General features: G+C 38.5%; 1 protein-coding gene across 5 annotated transcripts in view; it reads right to left on the bottom strand.

The window, feature by feature from the left end:
- Positions 1-13518, bottom strand: part of sipa1l1 (signal-induced proliferation-associated 1 like 1) — an 80253-nt gene extending 66735 nt beyond the window's left edge. For all 5 annotated transcript variants that reach the window (XM_028039921.1, XM_028039917.1, XM_028039922.1 and 2 more), the window contains exon 1: positions 13304-13518. The gene's annotated coding sequence lies outside the window, so the exon portion shown is untranslated. The remainder of the gene's footprint in view (positions 1-13303) is intronic.
- Positions 13519-14459: the final 941 nt, after the last annotated feature.

The raw sequence follows: 14459 nt of genomic DNA, 5'->3' as shown, positions 1-14459 counted from the left end.
ATACCACTTTACAATCCAACAACAACAGTTCTCAAACAAATGCTTTCAGCTCAAGGTAAATAAGAGAGGGACGTGTGAGGAATGTGTGCACAAGCGCTTTTAAACCCGACATCTGAAAACACAATCCCTATACTTATAGCAATTAGCCCAGTGTCTTGTTCTCGCTCTCTCTTCTCTTTGTCTGGTGCTTTCAAACCGTTTGGCGTGTCAGCACAACAAACTACCCAGTAGTATTATTACAGGCTGAGGCAAAAACAAAACTGGACAAGTTTTGCACGAGGACAGTTTGAGTTAACTGAACAATCTAAAAGAAGGTGAGGCTACAACTGTATACAAAAGGAAGCACAAGTTTTCAAGGTCTAGCCAAAAGGAAATTACTGTTATAGGCTAATGTTTCCTGCAATAATAAAACCCTATTTGGTTGATCTTCATTCATTCGTTATATTTGAAACTGAAAATTTTCAACTCCACTGTCGAAGAAGTGAGTGGTTCATTCAGGCTGCAGGAGAGAGAAAACACCAGAGTTTCCGCAGATAACAGGAAGGCTAAACAGAAGGCATCGATGTTCTCTTTTGAGCTTTCAAAGGAAAGTTATGAATTTGGAATGGCGATATTTTGGAAATTTCAGAGTTAAGGTGAAGACAAAGAAAAATTTCTGTTTTCATCAAACTAGCCACGCTAAACGTGTAAATGGCTAAAGTAAAATTTTAAGGCTGCATTAATCCTCCATTTTCTCATTTTATTTTTGAGAAAATGGTACGAAAAAAAAACATTGTCATTATTAATCACCGGCTAGAATAAAGATTAAATGCTGATTTTAAATCTTAAAGAGAAATCAGTATTGGATAAAATCACAAGAGGCAGGTAAAAAAATAAAAATTAAAAAAAAGCAAACAATTGGTCACTAAATTCAAATGGAAGCGTTGCTCGTTTCTGTTATTTCAAATGTCAAATTTGATGCCGAGCTAATAAAAATATTATTGCCGTCTATGTTTTGACAAGCAGCAGGAAAGTGGGGTTAAAAAGAATCACTATTTTTAGAAATTTGTAAATCATGTGTGCTTGTGTGAAAAGAACATTTTATATAAATAGTAGCTCTACAACTAAATATAAAGTGCATACTTGAATTATTTAGGCCTTGCCAGTCAAGTGGCAAAATGCTATATAAACCATCTGAGCAAAAGATGCTGAGGAAGATTGACATGTGCATGCTTAATGGTCGTGAGAAAAGAGTATGGAGGGGTTCCTCGATAAACGCTGCTTTTAAAAAGATGAGAGGGCAGTAGGATTAATGCTGCAGACAGCAAGCTCCATGACACTTTGACAGATTTGATGGTGTGCACCTCCCAAAGTGAAAGCCTCTTTGAATAAAAGGGTTACTGCTATGGTTTCTGAGCAGTGCCCTCAGCCCCAGAGCTCAAACCCAAAGAAAGGGTCAGGCTGTTGCCTGACTACCGGCATTTGGGGCTTTTCTTGGCAAAATAAAACAATTAAGTGCGAGGGCTGAATATTCCTGGGCTTCACCTTTCCCACCCTCCCACACAGTCACCACTCTTTCAGTATTAAAACTGACTCTTTTATTGTCACGTATTTTACTATTTTCAAAGTTAAAAGTGTTTGAAGTTAGTAGCAGGTGAAAATAGTACATATTTTGAAAAGAAAAGTGGGAAAGCACCTGCTGCTGTCTACCAAATTCCAGCTGACCTTTTTTTTTTTTTTTTTAGTTGAACCAAAGATGATTAAAGCTGGAATAATGTAAATGAAAGCAAAACAAAGGAAAGGAGTTCCTGTTGGGACTTTAACAGCAGTGCCAGAGGCTTCTCTAATAGGTCCTCTGTCTTCCCTTTAGATTTTATTGTGGGGACAGCCAAACCAGAGATAATCCAGTCAAAGTTTTTTGCACAGAAACAGGTCTACCGGCCATGAAGTCATTTACTGACCATTTTTGGAAACTGAAGGCACTGAATTTACCACACTAAATCAGAAAAATTTATCTAAAATTTTAGAGAATTTTAGATAATTCTCTAAAATCATAAACCCAGAGTCTTGTGTCCAGCATTATTAAATCAGGGTTTCCCCCAGTGTATTATAAGCCTGGCAGGCCACCAGGCTTTACTTGTGCCCTCACCAGGCTAAGCATTACTTATTTATTTAAGTCTTTTTAAAATGTTTGCATTTTTTAAGACTTTATAGTTGGTGTTCAGGTATTAATCTTGCAATCAGTCAATAACACATAATTATCAAGTCATATTTAAAAATTTCCTGTCAACAAAAACTAAAACATTTTCACTCAAAAACTTGAGAAGTCGCTGGATGAATGACTGCCCTAGCATCCAACCACCGGGCTTAGCAAGTTTTCTGGGAGAAACCTTGTGAATGATGCTAATTTAAATTGTTTGTAATGGCAGCCACATCTACAAACAATTGTTTTCTATAGAACAGTCTGAAAAAGGCGTTTCTTGTTGGCTCATTGCGCCACTTTTGATGAAGCTGCGTGCACAAGAATGTGCTAACATGAGAAATCTCCATTTATTATGTTAAAAAGAAAGAAGGAAAGGAAAAACAGCTTCTAATTACTGTTGTTAGAATCCTGCATCATCATTAAACCCCAAGGTTTCTGACAACACAACAACTGTGCCGCCATAGCAACAGAGTGCTGGAGGAGCAAAGTCGGCACTGTGGTTTCAAGCTCTGCTCGTTTGGCTGACTACACGTGATCGTTGCGGTCCATGTAAATCCGTTCATTGACCTATAATCTAATCCAGATCATATTCTGACGAGCACAGGTGGACACATCAGTCGGCTTGGCTGGCACTCCTTCACCCATGGGCTAAACAACAGAACGCAGCTGGGTTCATCTGATATTATGTAACAAAGCACCACCCCCGCAGGCCTTGTTCACACCATCTCTCTCTCCTCCTACTCCACCTCCCTCTTGTGCACCATTGGCTATTTGAAAGGATAGGTGCATTGAGAGACAAGTGTGCTCAAATAGCTAAAACTTGTGGGGATGTGCAGAGAATAATTGAAAAAGAAAACTTCAAAATGATGCTTGAGCACAAAGGGAGTGCTTATTAAAAATCATGTTATACAAGAACAGGAAAGTGGCTTCTTATTTCTGCATTTACACATTGTTAGGTTCTCATTACATGGCACTACATATCCAGATATAAACTCTGTACACTACTGATAAGTACACTAAACCATTATCATTTCTAATACTGATTCTGCCATTATTCTAAAAATTTATTTTGTTACCAAGCAATAGTACCCAAAAGTGGAATAGCACCAGTTGCCTGGCAACATTTCCTTATTGAATCCCATGTCAGGAAGCAATGGCGCTTTGAGCAACTACCCTCTAGATACTTTTCTCATCTCTGGTACAGACTGTGATGTTCAACTATAATCATCCTATTCAAGTCGTCTTAGAACCTATTATAGCTTTAGTGACTGTATGATCTCTAACACAGGCACACACTTCATTTGCAAAGCTATGCAATATTCAATGCATTTCTTTATGGAAGGAATGCAATTATTCTTTGCACCCTGCATGTCAGTGGTAAGACTACAAAACACAGATGTTATGAAATGTAAGTTGAAGTGAGTACGTTCATTGTTACATTGCTTCAAAAGCAGCTTTTTATGATCAAGTGCATGCAGAAATGTTAAAGGGCTCCCGACAGTCGTTTTATTAAAAACCACCCAGTGGGGCCTCAATCAATAAGCTTTCCCTTCCACAAAAGTCTGCCGTCATTAGAAAATACCATCAGAGCAAAAAAACTCTCCTCTGACGAGGAAGTTAATGAAAAACATCAACATCCACAAACCACACATCAAGCCTTTCTCTCATCCATGGACGAGACCCGATGGAGGCATTAAAGGCTACTAAAATGGATCAAAGCGCTACGAGGTAAATCTGCTCCAATGACCATTTGCGGCATGAACGGCACAAAGCGGCCCACTCGGTCTGGGTGATTAAGCAGCATACCAAGATCAGCTCATGATGACAGGGTGAGATCTATAGGAGGCAGATGCAACACGGAGGAAAGATTTTTGGAATGCAATATTAACTAAGAAAATGACCGTTTTGACAAAGAGCTGTGTCAAAAACTCAAATTTCTTAATGTTCAAAGTCATACACTGTTATATCAGTTCAACATCATGGAAACAAACACAACTTTGTTTTCTTTCTACAACCTTGACTAATACAGGAACACAAAATGGCAACAAATCAGACCACGTGGGAGACCAACTCAAAATATGAAATTTTGTTGAGAGGATTATCATTTTAAAAGGTGCTATTAACTGTAACAATGGGTCCCTAATCAGAATATGTACACCTTATTATCCTACAGTAGCAAAAAGTGGAAAAGTTAATTGTGTTCTGAATATTTTCTGGTTATTTTTCAGGCAGTAAAACATTTTCCTTGTCTTAAATGTAAGCGAATGTTTCCAGTGGATAGATTAGTCACATCTAATGTAAAGGCTGGAATATATCACAAATATGTGTTTAATAAGAATATTGTAAAAGACTGTTTATAATGTAGTTCGAGTGTCAGAAATTCACATTTTGCATGCCAATAAGATATTCAACCTATTTGTTAGACTAAATATACTACAGTGGTATTTACAGGAGTGAGCGACCATAACCGCTTGCTAAGGGCTGAAATCTACATGAGATTCCTTCTAAAAACATTCTTCCATTTAACAGTACAAACACAAAATATACCTGAATATACATTAAAATGCACAGTGGAAACCATCGTAGTACTACCACAGAAGCTAACATCTTTGGTCTTCCTCATTGCCACTCTTAGAAGTGGGGATCCACTGAATTTCCCAAAGTATTAAAAAGGTCACAAAAAAATCTTTAGAATTGCAATGATAGATGAGAGGAGAGAGTAAAATGTTTATTTGTTGCCACTGATATCAAATTCTAGCATGCACTTCTAGTTTATATTATGCAAAGGGAATTGCTATGAAAATGTGTCATCTTAAAAACGAATATTCCTGCCAATCAACAATTAGCAAAACAATTTGATTTGATATAACCACAAGAAAATACTAATATCGGTTAATGTGAAATTTATTTTTTTTAAAAGAAACATAACTACATATTACTGTAGTATCTACAACTGGACATGAATTTTTGAGCATTAGTAGGTGGTGCATCTATAAATGAGTTGTTTTTTGTTTTTTCTGTGCCGAAAAACCAAGCAGAAGCAAAATGAGCCAAAAAAGGGTGGGGGGGAAGCTTAACGGAACTGAAATATAGACCTGGGGTTTCCAAAGTCCAGCAATCTAAAAGGGCTGTGTTAACATACATATTAAGGAACTAGATACTTTCAAGTTTTTACGATCAAAGCAAAAGTTCTTGTTCTCACCTACTCAAAGGTCACCACAGTTAGGACAGCAGGTGGAGGTTGTTTCTCTGCTGCGTCAGTCTTTGAAACAAAACACTCCAAATCGCACTTGTTCAAATAATCATTAACTAGTTCAGTAAACATTTTAAGAACCTTTCTAAACCAGGAAGTAAATGTACAACTCTGTGGTGAGGACAGGTACCCTTTAAGAAGGAGCGGGGTGGGAAGTGGGGCACACAGATTTCATTGTTTTACAGCATGCTGAGCTTCAACAAAGATGAAAACGGTGAGGTCATCCCCATTGTGTACACATAACACTATCACACATTCCTCTGTGTGTGAATTCAGACCTGAGGCTCAGCTGAAAACGAGATGAAATGAATCTAGTAAACGAATGATACCACATAACATTTGCACTTTAAAAAGCCCTGAAATATGAAACACAACAGTAGCAGCCAAGGACATTTCCCAAGAAGTCAAAATATTCTTTCTTGGAAAGATAGCTGAAAGGTTGCAACAAATCAGCGCGAAATGTTATTCAGTGACTGAGCATCTTTTTCCTGTTCCAGTTTCCGTTTCTCTCACCTGCAAGTCAGATATTGTAAACCAAATTTTATTTTACCCTGAGTTTGTCAACAGGTTAAACCTATCAAGTTTTATTATCTGTCCTAAAGTAGGCTTGTCTGTTTATGTTTAAAATGTATAATCAAAGGTGAAACAAAAACCCCAATCCTGTTGAAATGTATCTGCAATCAAGTGTAACATTACCATTTTCATCTTACTAAGCACAGTTATAGGGTAGATGATAGCTCAGATTTTTTTTTCTGCGTAGATAGTAGAACAAAAAATATTTTAAATATTTTCTTTTTTTGAAAATATTAAATATCTTTCAAAAGCACTCAGTGTTCTGCCAAACATTAACAGAGAGGTTTGTTTAATGCCAACCTCTTTGGCTATTAATATATTGAATTATTTTTCATTTACTACATAATTACACACATTTTAGGTTGATAAATATGGTTTAAGTGCGACAAAAATGCAATTCAGAAAAATAGAAAACGGAAAAAGTGGAAAACAAAATTTTAAAACAGGAAAATAAAAGCTAGAGCCCCATCATTAAAACTTAGTAAAATCACTTAAAATATGAAAAGGTTTCAGAAAATCTTTGACTGATCCACGATAAAGTTATGGTTTTAATTTTTGCTATAGAAAAAAAATCATCTTATCATTTGACATGAACTGTCATAAAAACCTTAACAAAATGAAAAAGAATCCTTGCTTCTTCTCACAGATATTACTCATGGACAAATTTTTGTTCAATTCAGCTTCAACATTTTCGTTTTTCACCTGATGGAGATTGAAATATCCTGACCAACAGAACAGTTCTGGCTTCCTGCAGCCTGGAATGTTAGTGCCATAAAAGTAGTGAAAGGTAGATTGACCGCTCTCAGCAGGATCCCTCAGTTTGCTCATGGATCTGCAAAGCAGGAAGACTGGTGAAGGTTCTGCCAAAAGCTGTTGCAGCTCTCAATAAATAAAATGAGATTTATGCGTTTTATGAACCATGGCACACAGCAGGACCTCCTTGGAACTGACAAATCCAAGCAAGATGTCTTCAATTATTAGGCTCTCTCGTCCTTGAATGATGTTCTGTTCACAAAACGATCCCTTTGGTAGGCAACCAGCCTCATCTTTCAGCTGGCATTCTGAAAATAATACCTGTCACATGTAATTTGGTAAAGTGTAGACAGCCACTTTAAGTCCGCAGACGAAAAAGAGCAAAGTCTTTACCCAACATTCTTGGACAAATTAGTTTACATAGGGGCTCTTTTCTGAAAGTTAAAAAATCTGTAACTTCTTATCTATGCATAAACTAAATGTCACAAAAATAAGTTGGATTTGAAAGCATCTTTGCAAAGTAATCATATGTGTTTTATCAGAGGCCAACAAAAGTTTTCTGTTTCTTTCAAAAGACGAGAAACTAACAATAGTTGACGTTTCATCAAGTAAAAAGGACGTCTGGGACTCTAGAAGAACGTGTAGGTATTCAGGGATGTCGATAATTTCCTGTTGAGATTACAGGAAAAGATTAAGAACTCTATCCCAACTATAGTAATTAAATAAAGCTAGTCGACTGAAGCATGAAAGTAAAAGGTTTACTTCAAAGCTGTTCCTCGGATGGTGAGCGTTTGCCAGCAGCGGAGAGTTCTTGTTTTGACAGATGTATAAAGCAACAACCCACACGCCTGTGTAAAATCTTTGATCCAGTCTCCTAACCCTCCCCAAGCGACATCACCAGAAACCTCAACCAGCCACAAGATTATCCGTTTGGTTTGTTGAGTCTTAGTAAGGCGGGGAGAACAGCCCAGGGGGAGAACTCAAGAGTTACATTTGATGTCAATTACCAGATAAGTAACCAATCAGTTTCAAGGCTGGGATAAAGTTAAAACCTCCATGAGTCACCTCAGTATGCTGAGAACGTCCACACTGTGTGGCATGACGGAACAAGACAGGGTGTATTTTCTCCTGGTTTGTTTCAGTTGTCGTTTTTCCCACACAGATTTTGCAATATTTCTCACAAAGTCAGATAATACTTCATGGCAGCCCAGGGACATTTTAAGGGATGCTATTTCCCCTTTCAGTCACACTCATGTCCCTGTCAGCTGCCGTGCTGCTCTTTGTCCCCTCTGCCACTCAGTAGACAAACTGCTGAAGTCAGCTGCCACTTTTTCTTGGTGTAGCTCTCTGTGTTTTGATCTTGAAGCATGGGTGTGATGTCCTCCTTGGTTGCTTAGAGCGCCAGCCGGAGAAACTTTCACCCACAGACGGTATTTTAAAGTAAAAAAACAAAAGGCGTGAAAACATTTTCCAGAAAGTCTCTAGCTCCAGCAACAAAAGTGTTAGCAAACTGCAATATTTTCCAGAAATAGATGCACTTTAATTCAGCTTGTGTGCAGAGGATAGGCTAATTTTATCTCCACGTGTTAGAAAGAGAAAGGTGAAAGTGAATGTTTGTTTTAAAAATTAAACATCATACTATGAGACCTACCTACCACTACCCATCTTTCTCTCTTCCCTTAATCATCAATATATAAACTAGTACAGTGACCTGAGGACAAGCAGGGAATCAACCCAGCAGAGCAAAGAGTTGCCAGTCTTTTCAAAAGGAAGGTAGATTAAAAAAAAACAATAGCGGTCATTAGTTGGTAAATTCATTGCAGCAACCAAAGAAATGCATTCTTTGAGAAATACTTTAGATTGTTGTGTTCATATATTGTGCAATACAGATTAAATCACATAATAAGTCTGCTGTTATTCTGAAATGTTCAGTTTTGCCTGAAAAATTAAGTAAATCAAAGTCATCAGTGCATCAACTTTGTAAATATCCGCATGCATAAAAAGTACAGAACTGGTTTGCTTTATATCACCAGATTGTCAGTTACTTGATTCAGCTTTGACTAATGAAGGATGAATGTATTCTTTAGTCCTTAAACAGCAGCAAACATTTAGTAATAAACTGTTGAGTGCTAAATCTTGACTTTGAGGAGGTTAGGGATCAATTGGCTCAAAAATAGCTGAAATCTCTAATACTTGAGAACTCCCCTAAAAATGACTATAACCCTAATATACCTTATTATGTATTAATACACACACAGCAGAAACCATCTTAGGACTATCTCATAAGCTAACATCTACAGTGTTCCTTATTCTTACCTCTTGAGGATAAAACTGTAATATGTTATTTTTTGGAAAGAGATGTCTTGATCAAGGTTTCGCTGGGTGATACTGTTTTTAGTCGATTTCTGGTTTTTTTCCACAGAACGCAAAACTTAGTTTTTATCTAACAATCAAATGCAACACTGACCATATAAGACTGTTTAAAAATGTTAAAAATTGTATGTAGGTTCCTTGATGAAAATAATACTTTTGAATCTGATAAGACACTCAAAAGAAAGTGCATCAAAAGACATGTTTTCATTCTTAATGTTTTCCAATGCTGTAAAAATGTGTAGAATAAATGTTAACATGAGACAATAGCAATTAACAATCCCAAACGGGTGAGAACAGCACTTCTTTCACAAATACCATCACAGGCAGCCAACAGTAGCAACATCCTTTTAGTCATACACCACGACAGAAATTTGAAGCTCTCTGCTTGGAAACAGATGGCGAGACAGTTGGTAGGAATTTCAACAACATTACCTAGCTTGCTAGAAGTTAGCTTTACGGTTTTTGTTCTCAGTTGCGTTCTTCCTATGTCATAACCGAGGAGAGGAGCGGGGAAGCGCACCAAAACAATTGGTGTCACTAGGACTTTCAGCACATTGCAGATATTCAATATGAAGAGTTTTAATTCTGAGTAAAAATATCAAACCTCAGTAACCAAAACAAGCTCCTCAAACACCTGCTTTTTAAATCCAGCACTAATCCAATCAGTTCACTGTATAAACCATTATTAAGTTATTGCTCAGACTAAATTATACATTTTGTAAAAATAGAGGGAAACCTTGGCCACCAATTAATCTACATTTGACTTTTAAAAGCTTTTTGCAGTTTTTCTTGATATGTTCCATTAGATTTTGGTATGAAATACAAGGTTTCCCCAGAAAACTTGCTAAGCCCAGTGTTTGGATGCTAGGGCAGTCATTCATCTAGCAACCTGTCATCTTTCTGAGTTAAAAGTTGTTTAAAGTTGACAGAAAATGTTAAAATATCACTTGATAATCGTATGTTGGAAGATTAACACTTAAGCACCAACTATAAAATCTTAAAAACTGCAATCATTTTAAAAAGATTTAAATAAGTAAGCAATGCTTAGCCTGGTGGGGGCACAAGTAAAGCCTGGTGGCCTGCCAGACTTATAATACACTGGGGGAAACCCTGACATAGCTCATAGGCTTATTTGCAAAAACTAAACATTAAAGTGCTATTTTGCTGTAAATATAGGTTACTCTTGTTCTCTCAGGCCTCTCCATTTACACAATATGTTCCCTCTGTTTGCTTCTGAGGGAACAGAAGCAAGGCTACCCTGGATTAGCCTGCGCTTTCATTGTTTCATGATGTTCTTAAGAGTTTTTCCTCAACTATCACAACTGAAACTGGCAGTTGTTTTATAATCCATCACTTCTGTCCACTACAATCCACTTTCAATTGTAATTAAGGAGTTATTTAACTAAATGTACAAAAAATGGGAATGCAAAGAGGTCCAACATCAGATACATTTTGCTTTTATGGGTTCACTACTTACTTGAATTGGATTCAAGTAAGTGCTTACCCCTTGTGCCCAGTTTCTCTATTTCCAGCAGCAATGAAAGCCGTTGTCAAAGCCTCAACAGGGCTTTAGTGCCATTCTTTCCAAAACACTATGGATCAAAGAGATGTGCAATTTCACATATCAGAGAAAACACTGCAAGGGTTGTTTGGTGCGAGAAAACAAAAAGCAGGCTTCCACTTCAAAAGAACACGCAGATAAAGTAATCCGAGCAAAGCTACATCCATGTCTTTACATAAACTCCTTTTTTATAAAGAACTACAACATTTTGTTTTCTTCTTTTACGTGTATTTCTGTTTTGAAGAAAATTTATAACCAGCGGGTCAGAAAACAAAAAAAAAAAAGAAATTGGTACTAGCCAAGAAAACCCTGACCAGGCCATCACCAAACAAAACCTTTCCTTCTACTTTTTTTCCAAACTTCTGTGATGGATGTTGTTTGAGACATGTAAAAATTCGTCTACCATTTCCGATTATCAAAATTCAGAATAAAGAGAACAAGTGGGAAGTTCAAAGGTCTATAAACAATATATACCCAAAAGATGAGTGCAGTCCGCCCAAAAAGACTGATGAGAAAGTTAATGAAATGGAGAGAAAAAGGGGGTGAAATAGGGTGAAAGTTGTGGGTAGAAATGATGAGAATGTCAGAGTCCTGGCATCCCTTCCCTAAGAGGAAGAAAGCGAGACTTGAGAAAAAGACACTGGCAGAGATAGAAAAAGGGAGGGAGGGATCGTAGGTGGTAGAGATGGAGGAAAGAGCAACAGAACTAAAACAGTAACCGCGTGGGAGGTCATAAACAGGTGAAACCCCATTACCAACCACTGTTAGTGATGCATTGCATGTGTGTAATAAAAGCTTCAGCTGCAGAGTTGGCTTACTGAAAGGTCCTCTTTTTCTTTTTTTATTTCCCTGAAGAAACATTTGTAAGATTCTCCACATGCACAGCCAAATACCTCGTCTTCTCCAGCACAAAATCAGAAGCATACGGCATCTGAAACTAAACTCAAAGATTTGGCTTTTGAGAAATAACCAAGGTCCTGAGAGATTAAAATGAGATCCTCTCCTGTGCTTAAAATAAAGAGCACTTCAACCCTTTTAGAGGAAGGTTTCAGCCATCTCCAGCAGCCTAATCAAGGAACATTAGCAGATAATTCAGATATTCTACATCACCAGGCCTTTAAATAATCTTTTAGCTGTCCATCAAAAGCCCTGATACTTTTCTCTTTTCTGTTTTCCCACCTCCTCCTTTATTCGCCAGCTCCATGTGTGACAGAACATGCGCGCCTCCACCTACACAAGCAATTTCAGCAGCCTACTTAGTATTGTAAATGCGACACAGCCCGCAGATCGCCTCAGCCTTGGTATTCACCGGCTCTCGCCAGGCAGAGCTGATGGCATCAAATCTTTAACAGCTAATGTGTAAAAGTTTCTCGATTTCATGCAGAAAATTCTGCAATGCCACAAACCAAATGCATTCCAGCAGAGAAAAGAAAGAAAGAAAGCATTGGCAATACTGCAGCTGTTCTTTAAGTTGAAAATTATACCCTTTCCAGTTGCCCACAGAATAGAGATGTCATCTTTTTTGACATGCTCATTTAGGACTTGTCAAAAGAAGGAAGCAGAATGGCTCTGCTGTGCATGCTGGCCCCCTGAAGGGCCGGAGCTGGTAGCCTGAGGGAAGACTCCACAGGTGGACAGAGCAATAATAACAAAAGAAAGAGCATCTGTGGGGGGTCCATTTACAATGAACGTTCCTGGCAGGATGCCATCAAAGCAGAGAAGAAGCAAACTTCTGCAAATCCAGAACGTTTGTAAATTACTGTTTGAAGAATACAGTTCATTTCTATCAAATAACTGCATCGTGAACGCTTCTACTCAACCCTCTATTGTGGCATTTACCACAGCACTTTTCCCATCTGTCTAAACAGACCGCCATTTTGATTAATGATATAGGTCTCGACAGTGACCAACACTGAAACAAGTTGCTGCAATTTCCATGCAAATTCGTCACAGATTAAGCACGACTAATTACACTTTCCAGGAATTTATCTTGCAAGAACTCACGTTTGCATCCCTATCAAAAGACTGCAACGCAGTTTGGCACCTTACAAGACTCTAGCAATTTCCCCTTACAATAACCTGAGAGGCTTGATGTTTACCTTTGCACAAGCACTGCTCAACGTCCCAAATGAAAGAGACAATCAGCGAGATGGAGACAGACAGGAGTTGCAGCGGTTGCGATTTGCCGTCGCAAATTGCGCTGCAGTCACGGAATTACTTAAACAAACAATTACCATTATCTTTATCCGTTTTGCACCATTTCCTGTCTGTTTAGGAGCAAGGACGAATCGTCTTCATTTTCAGAAGTGGTGTGCGTTAAGGGTGATGGACCTGGAAGGGAACCGAAAGCTTCTCACCCTATAAAGGGCGCAGTAAATCAGAAAAATTAAGCTAATTGATTTAGACCTTAGCTAACATGCACGACCACAGACACGCGGAGTTACCTGACCGCTAGCTCAACTTTTCTGTCTAGTTTTATCCTCCAATTGCCACCTTAAACTGGAGCATGAATCGGTTCTAAACACGCAGAAACGCTGACAACATAAGGCTTTCTGTGGCGTTTGTGTGTCAACGTGAAGACCCAACAGAGCCGTGAGCGTACACTTACCTTTATTCATTTCCACCTTGTCTGCCTCCCTGGGAAGAAGTGGGGAAAAACCCGCCGCTCTCGCTGGTCAGTAACGGGAATAAATAAACCGCGTCTGATATGTTTAACAGAAGAGCAGAAATTCTGCTCCTCTTCATCTACCGCTCCGTGCGCTTCCCCAACCGCCTCGGTTTGTTCAAATCAGAAGTTCATCCAAAGTTGCAGCGGTTCGCTCCGCCTCGCCACGACGATGAGGTCACTGCCTCTCCCCCCTGACGTAGTCTCGCGATACGCGTCAACGGCTGCGTGTTTCTCATTGAAGGCGCCGTGTGCTCTCGCGATATGGACGGTAAAGGACGAATGGGCAAACCGCTGGGTAAAAGATGGGATAGAGGGAGACCGTTGCTCTAGCAACAGATAAGGATGCAGCTCTCAGCGGTTTCTGTGGTTGGTTTGAGGGTTGATCAGCAACGCCCTGCGTACAGAGAGAGAGAGGGACAAAACTTGTTAAATACAGAAAAAAAAACATATTTTTAGTATTTTTTTTTTTTTACTTAAATGGCAAATACAATAGTAAATGCAAATGAACACAATGTTTTAAGACAGGGGTCTCAAACTCCAGTCCTCGAGGGCCGCACTCCTGCAACTTTTAGATGTGCCTCTGCTGCACCACAACTGGACAGAATAATTAGGTCATTAAGGCTCTGGAGAACTGAACTACACAAGGAGGAGGTCATTAAGTCATTTCATTCCAGTGTTTTGTACCTGTGGCACATCTAAAAACTGCAGGACTGCGGCCCTCGAGGCCTGGAGTTGGAGACCCCTGTTTTAAGACATTGTTTTTTTGTGGAATTGGACTGATGTTACACAAAATGTTGCAAAACCTTCATAGACAGAAGGTTTTGGTCTTAAACATAAAAATTTCTGCATAATTTTTTTATGTTCTCCATTTTCATGCATTGGTTCTCTCCAGGCTTCCTTCCACAATCCTAAAATATGACTTACAAATTAATTACTATCTCTGAATGGATGGAAGTTGTTGTTTGTTTGTTTGTTTGTTTGTTTTCTCTGTTGTGGACCTGTGCTGAATAGTAATTCATTGTGAATTGTGAATCTTATCCATAGCTTACCCAATATGGTTAATATTTTCAGGTCTTCTAGGTCTTCTAGTAATTAT

This window comes from Xiphophorus couchianus, chromosome 15 (genome assembly GCF_001444195.1).
Source record: "Xiphophorus couchianus chromosome 15, X_couchianus-1.0, whole genome shotgun sequence".
Classification (NCBI taxonomy): Eukaryota; Metazoa; Chordata; class Actinopteri; order Cyprinodontiformes; family Poeciliidae; genus Xiphophorus; species Xiphophorus couchianus.
Note: the sequence above shows the minus strand (reverse complement) of the source record. Positions and strands in the feature narration are given on the sequence as shown.